Source organism: Solanum lycopersicum, chromosome 6 (genome assembly GCF_036512215.1).
Source record: "Solanum lycopersicum chromosome 6, SLM_r2.1".
Classification (NCBI taxonomy): domain Eukaryota; kingdom Viridiplantae; phylum Streptophyta; class Magnoliopsida; order Solanales; family Solanaceae; genus Solanum; species Solanum lycopersicum.
In genome coordinates this window covers 36,340,762-36,355,443 of record NC_090805.1, presented here as the reverse complement: position 1 = coordinate 36,355,443, position 14,682 = coordinate 36,340,762, and positions in this window count along the sequence as shown.

Here is a 14,682-nt window from a genome sequence, read left to right as displayed (position 1 = left end):
TTAACATGTTAACTCTTTAATGATCACCATTGATCTCATGTTGAAATGGAGAGGGTCATTCCTCTTTGTATGATATGAAATTATGAGCTTTTGTATGTGATGAGTTGTGGATGAATTTCCTATGTTTTAATGTTACGATTATGTGTTGAACGAGTTAATTTATCCTCTTATGAGCTGTGACTCATTTTTGATATTGCTTATTGTTGGGCTGTTAGTATTGAGTCTTTTCCCCTATAAAAGGTTTAAGGTGTCATTCGTAGATGAATGATCCTAAGGGGGGGATATTGTAACGCTCCAGAAATTCTATGACCCAAACTAGGGCCTACCCCAATGGCTTATAACCTAAAAAGGGGTAATTACAGTCCTAAGTATTTGAGGAAAGAGTTGGGGAAGTTGTGAGGGTTTAGAGATGAGAAACGAAGAAGAAATTCTGACAGACAAAATTTGGGATTGGCCGCGTGTCGCGCACCTATCTCCAGATCTTGAAAATTTCAGCTCCGTGTTGAGAAATAACACGAGGTCTTCTACCTTAGAAAAACCATTTTTGAAAAATAAATTTGGACCCTACTACGCATGGCGGACCCACCTCTAATGCTTGATAAATTTTGAGATTTAATGAAAAGCCAAGTTGGAATTTTATTTTAAGGTCCAAATAGTGTAGGGGCATTTTAAGTATTTTTGAGAGGGTTAGTATATATAGTTTTTAGTCATTTTACACTCATTCCCCAATCAAAAAAAATAGAACACTCAACTAGAAGTAAAATAAATAAATAAATTGAAGCTCTTCCTTCTCTCTAGCTTCTATCTCTCTCCTAAACCATCATTTAAGAACTTTGGAGTTCCAAGAAGAGGATCAATTCCTAAAGTATTCAACTCAATTTCGGTTCTGAATCTTCATTATGGTATAGTTTCTTTCACTCTTGATATTCCTTTCCTAAGATATTCTTACAAAGATGTTTTAAAAACTCCCCCAAATCTAGAGCTTTTCTCTACACAAGGGTCTTCTTTGAAAAACAAAATTGTGAATCAATTATGATGAATTATGATTACTTAGGGTTTTTTTAGGTGTATAATGATGGGTAAATGTTGTTTTTCACTTGGAATTCCCTTGGACCCATATTCTTCTCCAATTTCATAAATCTTTGATTTGATATAGTGAATTGATTGAGGATAATGAATATATCAATTGCTTATATTGATGTTAATTGTTTTATGCTTCATGAATTACCTTATATTATGTGTTGGTTAACATTGTTGGGTGGTTGAAGCATGATTCCCAATGAAGTGCAAGAAGGTATGATAGCTGGTTTTTCCTTGAACTTAAGTATGAAAGATGAATTGCTTAAATAGTTATGATTCTATATCTAATGTGTTATTGTGGTGTTGATGACAAGGTCCCCTCATCCTTAAACCTATACACTTGAATTAACTATGAAATATGTATGTATGATATGGTATGACTGTTATATGATTGAAAGGTAGTTCTCATGATTATAATGTAATTTAAAGTGAACGGTTTACTTACTTGCTAGTATTTCTAAAGTGAAAGGATTGTTCTCACTTATGAACCTTATGACCTATTATGAAAATATGTTCACATAAGAGTTTAGTAAAGGCTAATGTGAACTTGTGTGATGACAAAAGATGACTACTAAAGGGAATAAATTCTTACCACCGATAGGGCATGTAAGTTAGATGGGGGTCTCATGTTTAGTAACTCTGGCTCTCCACAACAGTTTCATCACGTTTAGAAAGTCTAGATTCCCAATATAGGTGTTGTATCATGAGATGGAAACCCCACGTTTAGCAAGTTAGGTTTTCTAGTAACAATCTTTTTGACCCTTAACTATGTGCCCACATAGGACTCTAGCTAAATGGATCCACCTAGATAGGTATGTACGAAATGTTACACCTTAGGCAAGTGCTAACCCTCTCTTTTTGGTGTGGGAGTAGAACATCGGATTCCATGTAGATGACATGGTCTAATATTTATTATTGCAACCTCTTTATCTAATGTAAAAGTAAATAAATAAAGGAAATGTATGAAATCTTACCAGGGCTTTTTTAAGGGGTTGTACATAGTGTAAGGGAAGGTATGTGACTTCTCTTACACATTGCACTTGTGGGATCCTAAGAGATGGTTGTAGTAGTGTTTCTTACGACTATGTTGACTATGACTTATGTATGATCCTTATGTTTATCGTAACTTCTGATATGATATGAGGAATGTATGTATGAAGTGGGTCGCCTAAAGTGATACTTAACATTAATAGGGTTATAGGATTCTATTCTTTGCATTGAACAAGTATTACTAGGGTTGTCTACATGTTGGGATGATGTCAATATGGGTTGGCTTATGATGCTTACTTTATGTTTGTAACGACCCGTTTAGTCGTTTTGAGCAACAGACTTCAATTCTGGAAAAACTGGCAAAAGCGACGGACCCCAAGACGGAACGTCATGGGCACGACGGACCGTCGCAGGGTCTCGTTTCAAAATACTTAAGAAATCTGAAATTGGGTACTGAAAATTGACTCTCTGAACTTTGTGACGGAATGGAAGGACGGACCATCACAAGTGTGACGGACCGTCACAGACCCTTGGTGGAAATTTGGGTCTCTGACCCTTGCGACGACACGCAGGACGGACCGTCGCAGGCACGACGGCCCGTCACAGTGTGCATAATCCCAGTTGGTGTCGGATTTCTGGTTAAGTTTTAAGGGACGTTTTTGACTATTCTTGCCTTAATTATAAAGTTCGTGGGTTTATATTAATAACTCAAATTCGTGAGGGGTTAAAAGAGGTAACCCTAAGTTAATTAATGGGGTATTATTGCCATCTTTTATTCTTAATTATATACTAATTAGGGTAAAAGAAAGAGGGTTTGAATAAAGAAAATAGAAAGAACAAGAGGGAGAGAGAGAATCGAACGAGGAAGAAGAATATCAAAGCTTGGGAGATTGCTTGTTGATTCCAATTCTTCGGTGGAGGTAGGTTATGGTTTTCATGCTTTCATAGTAAACTCTTAATAGAGAATGATATGTATTGGTAGTATTGTAAACCCTACTATATACTTAATTGTATGTTTGCATGAATATGATTGTGTGATTATGATAAGATGAGCATGATCAAAAATATTGAATCCCAAATCTTGAAAAGAAACTTTAATATACATTATTAATGATGATGCCTTGGTATAGAAGAAGGCTTGATGAATTAAAGTAATGGGATTGAGGATGCCTTGGTATAGAGAAGGCTTGATGATTTACAGAATGATATTAGTGGATCGGAGTGTCACGTTCCGACACATAGATTTAGTGGATCGGAGTGTCACGTTCCGACACATAGATTTAGTGGATCGGAGTGTCACGTTCCGACTCATAGATTTAGTGGATCGGAGTGTCACGTTCCGACACATGTAGGGGATCGGAGTGTCACGTTCCAACACATGTAGGGGATCGGAGTGTCACGTTCCGACACATGTAGGGGATCGGAGTGTCACGTTCCGACACATGTAGGGGATCGGAGTGTCACGTTCCGACACATAGAATTAGGGGATCGGAGTGTCACGAACCGACACAAGAGGAGGAAAGATAATGAATCTTGAAAGATGTTAATATACTCAATCTAACGAACATGATTCCCAAATGAGTATGGTATTGGGGCTTAAGTCCTCATGTGTGAATTTGATGGTACTTATTGATGATTATAGTACTTCTTGTTGTTACATGTTGAGTTTTATAGTTGATTTATGATAATACTTGATATATACTGTTCCCTATTTTGAGTTGGCCGATGATATCTACTCAGTACCCGTGTTTGTACTGACCCCTACTTTTATTGTTTTCTTCTTGTTTAATTGTGAAATGCAGCAAACGTGCCGTCATCTTCGACTCAACAGTAATTCAAGCCAGTCTTCGTCACACCGGATCTTCAGGGTGAGCTAACACTTCTAGCTTGGACTGGATCTCCTCCGTCACGTCTTGATGCCTTGAACCTCCGGCACGGACTAGCTTCTTATGTATTTTTAGCTTTTAAAATACTCTTAGTTTAGTCATTTGATTGTAGATGTTCTTGTGGTGATGACTTCCAGATTCTGGGGATAATGATAAGTTTTTGAGTTATAGAAGTTGATTATTGATTTTTATTAATGAGTTTAAGTCTTCCGCATTACTTTTGTTGTTATTACATTGAAATGTTAAGGTTAGATTGGTTGGTTCGCTCACATAGGAGGGTAAGTGTGGGTGCCAGTTGCGGCCCGGATTTGGGTCGTGACAAACTTGGTATCAGAGCATTAGGTTCGTTGGTCTCATCACACAAGAACAGGTCTAGTAGAGTCTTAAGTAACGGTAGGGGGACGCCTTTACTTTTCCTTGAGAGGCTATAAGACTTTAGGAAAACTTCACTCTTTCATTCTTTCTTTCGTGCTACTACTTGAGTCCAATTGGTATCTAGACGATACGAATTGGTATCTGACCACCTTCACTCTCTTTCGCGGATGGTTAGAACTAGAGCAACAACTACGCCAACACCAACACCAGCACCGGCGGGACAGGGTGCGTCTGAGCCAGCCACTGGGGCTGTAGCTCGAGGAAGAGCAGAGGCAAGAGGCCGTGGTAGAGGTCGTGGGAGGACGTCCTCTAGGGGAAGAGGACGAGCACCTAGCCCATCTGATACTAGGGCGGTGACTCCTCCACCGACTGAGGAAGTGATAAGAGAGGGGGAGGATGGGGTGAATGAACAAGGTGCTTGTGTCTTCTCTAAGATTGACTTGAGATCCGGTTATCATCAATTGAAAATACGGGCAACGGATGTGCCAAAGACTGCTTTTCGAACGAGGTATGGGCATTACGAATTTGTAGTGATGTCCTTTGGTCTTACGAATGCCCCTGCTGCGTTCATGAGCTTGATGAACGAGATTTTTAAGCCATATTTGGACCTCTTCGTGATCGTATTTATTGATGATATATTGGTATACTCAAAGAGCAAGAAGGAACATGAAGAGCACTTGAGAATGGTATTGGAAATGTTGAGGGAGAAAAAGCTTTATGCCAAGTTCTCTAAGTGTGAATTTTGGCTAGATGCGGTGTCCTTCTTGGGGCACGTGGTTTCTAAGGATGGAGTGATGGTGGATCCTTCTAAGATTGAGACAGTGAAGAATTGGGTAAGACCCACTAATGTGTCAGAAATAAGGAGCTTTGTTGGGTTAGCTAGCTACTACCGCCGATTTATCAAGGGATTCTCTTCTATTGCTTCCCAATTGACGAACTTGACTAAGCAGAATGTCCCATTTGTATGGTCGGATGAATGTGAGGAAAGCTTTCAGAAGCTCAAGACTTTGTTGACTACCGCACCTATCCTTACCTTGCCAGTAGAGGGTAAGAACTTCATTGTTTATTGTGATGCATCCTATTCTGGTTTGGGTGCAGTACTAATGCAAGAGAAGAGTGTGATTGCTTATGCTTCAAGACAATTAAAAGTGCATGAACGTAACTATCCCACTCATGATTTGGAATTGGCCGCGGTAGTGTTTGCATTAAAACAATGGAGACACTATTTATATGGGGTTAAGTGTGAGATCTATACGGATCATCGTAGCCTTCAGTATGTCTTTACTCAGAAAGATTTGAACTTAAGATAGAGGAGATGGATGGAGTTACTAAAGGACTACGATATCACTATCTTGTATCATCCGGGGAAGGCGAATGTTGTAGCGGATGCTTTAAGTAGAAAGGCGGGAAGCATGGGAAGTCTAGCTCACTTGCAAGCTTCTAGACGCCCATTGGCTAGAGAAGTTCAGATTCTGGCTAACGACCTTATGAGATTAGAAGTAAATGAGAAGGGAGGATTTTTAGCTTCTGTGGAGTCAAGATCTTCTTTTCTTGACAAAATTAAGGGAAAACAGTTTGATGATGAGAAACTAAGAAGAATTCAAGATAAAGTATTGCGAGGGGAGGCTAAGGAAGCACAAATCGATGAGGAAGGTGTTTTGAGAATCAAGGGAAGGGTATGTGTACCCCGCGTCGATAGTCTGATCAACACTATTCTGACAGAGGCTCATAGTTCAAGGTATTTTATACATCCGGGCGCAACCAAGATGTATCGTGACCTAAAGCAACACTTTTGGTGGAGTAGAATGAAGCGTGACATTGTGGATTTTATTGCCAAATGTCCAAACTGTCAACGAGTAAAGTATGAACACCACAGGCCCGGAGGAACGCTTCAGAGAATGCCCATTCTGGAATGGAAGTGGGAAAGAATTGCAATGGATTTTGTGGTTGGTCTTCCTAAGACAATGGGTAAGTATGACTCCATTTGGGTGATTGTTGATAGGTTAACTAAATCTGCTCATTTCATTCCGGTCAAGGTGACTTACAATGCAGAAAAGTTAGCCAAACTTTACATCTCGGAAGTGGTGCGATTGCATGGGGTTCCACTATCCATCATATCAGATAGAGGTACGCAGTTTACTTCTAAGTTTTGGAAAACATTGCATGCAGAATTGGGTACTAAGTTGGACCTTAGTACTCCGTTCCATCCCCAGACCGATGGTCAGTCTGAGCGAACGATTCAAGTGTTGGAGGATATGCTTCGTGCGTGTGTGATAGAGTTTGGTGGTCATTGGGATAGCTTCTTACCCTTAGCGGAGTTTTCATACAATAATAGCTATCACTCAAGCATTGATATGGACCCATTTGAAGCATTGTATGGTAGGAGATATAGGTCTCCTATTGGTTGGTTTGATGCGTTCGAGGTCAGACCTTGGGGTACTGATCTCTTGAGGGATTCGATGGAAAAAGTGAGGTCTATTCAAGAAAAGCTTCTAGCGGCGCAAAGTAGACAAAAAGAATATGCAGATCGAAAGGTTAGAGACTTAGAGTTCATGGAAGGTGAACAAGTCTTGTTGAAAGTTTCACCAATGAAAGGGGTGATGCGGTTTGGAAAAAGGGGTAAACTAAGTCCAAGGTACATTGGACCATTTGAAGTACTTAAGCGAGTAGGAGAGGTGTCTTATGAGTTAGCCTTGCCTCCCGGGCTGTCCGGAGTACATCCGGTATTCCATGTGGCGATGTTGAAAAGATACCATGGGGATGGAAACTACATTATCCGTTGGGATTCCGTTTTGCTTGATGAGAACTTGTCTTATGAGGAGGATCCTGTTGCTATTTTAGATAGAGAAGTTCGCAAGTTGAGGTCAAGAGAGATTGCATCCATCAAGGTGCAATGGAAGAATCGACCGGTTGAAGAAGCCACTTGGGAGAAGGAGGCGGATATGCGAGAAAAATACCCACATCTGTTTACAGATTCAGGTACTCCTTTTCGCCCTTGTTTTCCTTCTTTTGATCGTTCGGGGACGAACGATGGGTAAATTGGTATCTAATGTAACGACCCGTTTAGTCGTTTTGAGCAACAGACTTCAATTCTGGAAAAACTGGCAGAAGCGACGGACCCCACGACGGAACGTCATGGGAACGACAGACCGTCGCAGGGTCTCGTTTCAAAACACTTAAGAAATCTGAAATTGGGTACTGAAAATCGACTCTCTGAACTTTGTGACGGAATGGCAGGACGGACCGTCACAGACCCTTGGTGGAAATTTGGGTCTCTGACCCTTGCGACGACACGCAGGACGGACCGTCACAGGCACGACGGCCCGTCACAGTGTGCATAATCCCAGTTGGAGTCAGATTTCTGGTTAAGTTTTAAGGGACGTTTTTGACTATTCTTTCCTTAATTATAAAGTTCATGGGTTTATATTAATAACTCAAATTCGTGAGGGGTTAAAAGAGGTAACCCTAAGTTAATTAGTGGGGTATTATTGCCATCTTTTATTCTTAATTATATACTAATTAGGGTAAAAGAAAGAGGGTTTGAATAAAGAAAATAGAAAGAACAAGAGGGAGAGAGGGAATCGAACGAGGAAGAAGAATATCAAAGCTTGGGAGATTGCTTGTTGATTCCAATTCTTCGGTGGAGGTAGGTTATGGTTTTCATGCTTTCATAGTAAACTCTTAGTAGAGAATGATATGTATTGGTAGTATTGTAAACCCTACTATATGCTTAATTGTATGTTTGCATGAATATGATTGTGTGATTGTGATAAGATGAGCATGATCAAAAATATTGAATCCCAAATCTTGAAAAGAAACTTTAATATACATTATTAATGATGATGCCTTGGTATAGAAGAAGTCTTGATGAATTAAAGTAATGGGATTGAGAATGCCTTGGTATAGAGAAGGCTTGATGATTTACAGAATGATATTAGTGGATCGGAGTGTCACGTTCCGACACATAGATTTAGTGGATCGGAGTGTCACGTTCCGACACATAGTTTAGTGGATCGGAGTGTCACGTTCCGACACATAGATTTAGTGGATCGGAGTGTTACGTTCCGACACATGTAGGGGATCGGAGTGTCACGTTCTGACACATGTAGGGGATCAGAGTGTCACGTTTTGACACATGTAGGGGATCGGAGTGTCACGTTCCGACACATGTAGGGGATCGGAGTGTCACGTTCCGACACATAGAATTAGGGGATCGGAGTGTCACGAACTGACATAAGAGGAGGAAAGATAATGAATCTTGAAAGATGTTAATATACTCAATCTAACGAACATGATTCCCAAATGAGTATGGTATTGGGGCTTGAGTCCTCATGTGTGAATTTGATAGTACTTATTGATGATTATAGTACTTCTTGTTGTTACATGTTGAGTTTTATAGTTGATTTATGATAATACTTGATATATACTGTTCCCTATTTTGAGTTGGCCGATGATATCTACTCAGTACCCGTGTTTGTACTGACCCCTACTTTTATTGTTTTCTTCTTGTTTAATTGTGGAATGCAGCAAACGTGCCGTCATCTTCGACTCAACAGTAATTCAAGCCAGTCTTCGTCACACCGGATCTTCAGGGTGAGCTAACACTTCTAGCTTGGACTGGATCTCCTCCGTCACGTCTTGATGCCTTGAACCTCCGGCACGGACTAGCTTCTTATGTATTTTTAGCTTTTAGAATACTCTTAGTTTATTCCTTTGATTGTAGATGTTCTTGTGGTGATGACTTCCAGATTCTGGGGATAATGATAAGTTTTTGAGTTATAGAAGTTGATTATTGATTTTTATTAATGAGTTTAAGTCTTCCGCATTACTTTTGTTGTTATTACATTGAAATGTTAAGGTTAGATTGGTTGGTTCGCTCACATAGGAGGGTAAGCGTGGGTGCCAGTCGCGGCCCGGATTTGGGTCGTGACAATGTTCATATTGGATTTACTTGGTAAAAAGAATGTTTTGACTAAATTGTCAGTTTATACATGCATGAATGATTTTAATGCATAGAAGCCATACTTAGTACGTGTGATGTATTAGTCTATATTTTTTTTCTCTTTTCTCAAACATTGTAGGTTCGGGCCTTTGAGGAGATCTCAAGGCTATTTCTCAAGACACTTGGATTTGCTTGTCCAAGTTGGTGTGTACTCAAGTCCAAGGACAAGATCCTATGTTGTAACTTTTTAAATATTTTGCTATATTGAAAGACATTGTTGTACTTTCCTATTTCTAAACTTCTTATTGATGTAAGGGCTAAGTCCCAATTTCTAAACTTTTATTGTATAGATGGTATGATGTGACCAAGTTAGATTCTATTTTTTTCATATATGAAGTGAGGTGGAAGTTCAAAAGTAAAAGTTTTAAATTTTCTGAATTTTTATTCTATGATACATGCTATAACGAATGCTAAGAGATCTAATAACATATCTTCAATGTCGAATACGCTGGTAACGACTAGGGGGTGCTCTCAGATCGTTACAAACATGATATCTGAGCATAAGATTGAGAATAATGTAGGATTGATGTCATAAAATACCATGTCGAGTAGATTCTTGTTCATGGGTGTGAAGGACGCCACACTTATGAATGAGAGGCTATGAGATGCTTAGGAACTTTCACTCTTTTTATATTGATTAGTTTTTCCTAAGAGTCTTAATTCTATCTTGTCCTTCCTTCTAATCATAATTTCGGGTAACTTTCATTACTGGACAAGCTATCTTATCTTCCTCATACAAGCTCGAAATGTAGCAAACTCGATGGAGTTGGAAAAAGGATTCCCAGGACCTTTCATTTGATATCTGATGATTATCCTGACTCATCATATACTGAAAATTATGATCGTTTGAAGTTGACTCAAAACTCACAACTTAAGCATAACTTGCAATATTTTAGATTTTGCTATTTAGAATTTAGTTCTATCTAATTTTAGCTCTTTGATATAATAGGGTGTTAAAAAAAAACTTATATGAATAAAAAATTACTTTTAAGGCTCCAAACTTTAATACTTTATTATATAATACAATGGACTACTTCATTAATAAAATATCTACATATAATATATTAATATGTGTATGCAAAAAATGTAAACTACTAACATTGTAATCTCCAGTAGTCAATAATTATTGTTTTGAGATTTAATAGTACTCTAATATTTGTTTCGATTGTTAATTAATTGCTTAAACTTGATCTCATCAACAGGGCCAGATCTATGAATTGAACACCCTTCACCGAAAAGTTACATGATATATGTAGGTCAAATATTATTGTTTTTAATCAAATATGAGCTTGAAACTTGTTTATTCAATCATAAATATAATAAAAATACATGTATGTCGAACCCAACTTTATAAAGGAAAGTTAGCCCAAATATATTAATGTGAACTTATGTGATGACTAAAATCGAAAGGTAAATGAGATGGGGTCTTACATTTTGTAAGTCCGGCGCCTCACATGGGTTTCGTCACGTTTAGCAAATACATATTCCCAATTGAAGTATTGTTTCATGAGATGGAAAGCCCCACATTAGCAAGTTAGGGTTTCTATTAACAATCTTCTTGACACTTAACTATATGCCCACATAGGATAATAGATTAGTGGATCCGCCTAGATAGCTATGTACGAAAAGTTACACCTTAGGCAAGTGCTAACCCTCTCTTTTTGGGCCGGGAGTAGAAACCGGATTCCATGTAGCTTACATGGTCTTATGTTGGTTATTGCAACCTCTTTACCTAATGTAAAAGTAAATGAATAAAGGAGATGTATGAACTTTTACTAGGGCTTTGTTAAGAGGTTCTACATAGTGTAAGGGAGGGTATTTATAGTGTTCTCTTATGAATATGTTGACTATGAATTATGTATATCCGTAAGTATATGGTAACTTATGATATGATATTAGGAATGTATGTATGAAGTGGGTCGCTTAATGTGATATGTGGTTTTGGATTGGGTTATGGGATTCTATTCTTTGCATTGCACAAGTATTGCTTGGGTTGTCTACATGTGGGATGATATTATGCTGGGTTGACTTATAATGCTTACTTTATATTCATATTGGATTTACTTGGTAAAAAGCATGTTTTGACTAAAATGTCCTTTTACACATACGTTGATGATTTTTATGCATAAAAGTCATACTTAGTACGTGTGATGTACTAATCCATATTTTCTTTCCTTTTTCTCGAACATTGTAGGTTCGGGCCTTTGAGGAGATTCCAAGGCTATTTATCAAGACACTTGGATTTTTTTCTCCAATTTGGTGAGTCTTCAAGTCCGTGGACAAGACCATATGTCCTAGATTTTTAGTTCTTTTGTTATGTTGAAAGACATTGTTGTACTTTCCTATTTCTAGACTTTTTATTGATGTAAGGGTTAAGTACAAATTTCTATACTTCTATTGTCTAGATGGTAAAATGTGACGAATTTATATTATATATTTTTTCATATATGAAGTGAAGTTGAACTTGCAAAGTAAAAGTTTTAAATTTTTTGCATTTTTATTCCATGATACATGCTATGATGAATGCTAAAGGCTTGTATAAGACCTCTTCGAGGTCGAATATGCCGGTAATGACTAAGGGGTGATCTCGAGTCGTTACGAATCTAGTATAAGAAAATGAGGTTGAGAATAATGTAGGATTTATGTCACAAAATACCATGTCGAGTAGAGTCTTGTTCATGGGTGTGAAGAGTGCCACACTTGTGTATGATAGGGTATGTGATGCTTAGGAACTTTCACTCTTTTTTTATTCATTAGTCATTCCTAAGATTCTTAATACTATTTAATCCTTCCTTCTAATCATAAATTTGGGTAACTTTCCTTACTTGAAAGACAAAGTTCAAATGGGCATATCTTCCTCGTACGAGCTCGAAATGTAGCAAACTCGATGAAATTGGAAAGAGGATACCCAAGACTTTTCATTTGATAGATTGTGTTACACCAGACTCATCATGTACTGAAAATTATGATTATTTGAAATTGACTCAAAACTCACAACTTAACCATAACTTGCAATATTTTAGATTTTGCTATTTCCAATTTAGTTCTTTCTAATTTTAGCTCTTTGATATACCAACGTTTTACAAAAATAAACTCATATGAATAGAAAATTACTTTAAGGCTCCAAACTTTAATACTTTATTAAATCATACAATGAACTACTTCATTAATAGCATATCTACATATAATATATTAATCTATGAGTGCAAAAAATATAAATTACTAACATTGCAATATCCAATAGTCGATAATTATTGTGTTGAACTTTTTATAATAGTACGTTTTTGTTTGCATTGTTAATTAATTGCTTAAACTGGATCTCACCAACAGGGCTGGAACTATGAATTGAACACCCTTCACCGAAAAATTACATAATATATGTAGGAAAATATTGCTTTTTTAATCAAATTTGAGCTGAAAGCTCATTTATTCAATCATAAATATAAAAAAATACATGTATGTCTGGCCCAACTTTAAAAAGGAAAGTTAGCCCAAATATATGAATATCCTTTATATTTCTTGCCCTAGTTTTAATATTTTCCCCAATTTCTTCAGTAGGTACTGTTCCTCCTAATCTTCCTCATCTATTATGTTTCTAATCTCTCCTTTATCTTGGTTTAGTATATTCTTATTTCTAGAGCTAACTCCATTTTTAGTTGTGGAGACAAATGTGCTGCTCTCGATCTTCCTCTCTATGACAATGGACGATGTGCTTTGCATGTATAGTACTCAAATTTTGCAGATTTCTTCTTTTGTAAGCTCATAAGTCAGAGAAGGTAACTCTTTATTTATCACCGATTTTAAGCATTGGTATTGGAAAAAACATGAGGTGTACATATAAAATTTTGTGAGACTCACCACATCTTGATTAGTGTAAATATTGTGTATACTGATTGTTTATGTCCTTTATCTTTCTTGTATTGATTCTAGAACTTGCGATTTGTGCTTTTTTCATGTTTAGAACTCTTCTGCAATTAGCTGGTATCTTTTCGAACTGCTTGTATTCTTGTACCTTCGACTTACTTTAAGCACTATTAACAATGACATTTACTAGTAGATTTCCTCAACTATATAAATGTTGAACTTTGAAGCTGTATTTTCCACAATTTGTCTTGCTTATTCCATAATGTCTAGTATCTTCCATGATATTTTCCACAATTTGTCTTGTCTTGTTTCTACAATAAATTTCCCGAGCTTGTTTTTATGCAGTAAATTACCCCTCTTAGAACTGTTTCGGGTCAAATATTACTTGATATTGATATATTAAGTATTTTGAACACCCTAAATAACAACAATGAGCCATAATGTAGTGTAAAAAGTGTGTCCAATGTACACAATACCCAAGTTCTTACCAATCCATCTATGTTTTGTATATTTTGTTTAATGTGGTTTACTGTAAAACAGTTAATTAAATGAAAAACAAAATATTTTGATGTATTAGAGTGGTAACTTAGTTGCAGTAGTATTTTGTATATTTTGTTTAATTTGGTCTATTGCAAAATGATAAATTAAATGAAAAATGAGATACTTTGTTGTATATAGAGTGGTAGCCTTAGATGCAATAGTGTGAAGAAGGTTGTTTGTCATTGAGGTTTAGTTACCCATGGCCACATTTTTCTATGTTGGGCTTTATTTTGGACGCCCTTCATAGATTTTCTGCCTATGTCACTGCTCACCAATATAATTGTGCTAATTTCAGTACTTTTTATCAAGAGTTTAACTTAAGGTTATGAATAATTCATTCCTAACCCTTTGCCTTCCTAGAAGGGGGAGAAGACTCAAAACACCCAAACTTTTCAACATGGTATTAGAGATGACAAACATTATAAGCACGTTAAAATCTTTGTATCTCCAAAATGAATCAGGCCACATGTGAAAATGTGTGAATTGAAAACATTACTAAGTAAATAACTAAAATATGTGTTGTTTAATCAGTCAAACATAATTTTAAATGACATTGTCATATGCTTCAACATTTTCAAAGATAACTTGAAATTTTAATCCGGAAGTAAGAATTTAAATTGAAGTTCATGAGAAAATAAATTAAAGATGTGGTCAACATATATATATATATATATATATATATATATATATATATATAAACTAGCGATGGTAATTCCATAAAAGCCCTTTGCGAACTGACACTATTGGTTGGAAGGGAAAAAATTCAAGTGTTAACTCTTTATCTACTTTTCACGCTATATATAATATCCTTCTCTAGGTCTTTCATTTCACCAAATAATGATAGAGAAAGAAAATGAAAGAGAGAAACGGGATTTGGTGAATTAAAAGACTTAGAGAAGGATTCTATACATATAGTGTCAAAGATAGAGAAAAACTTATAATTTT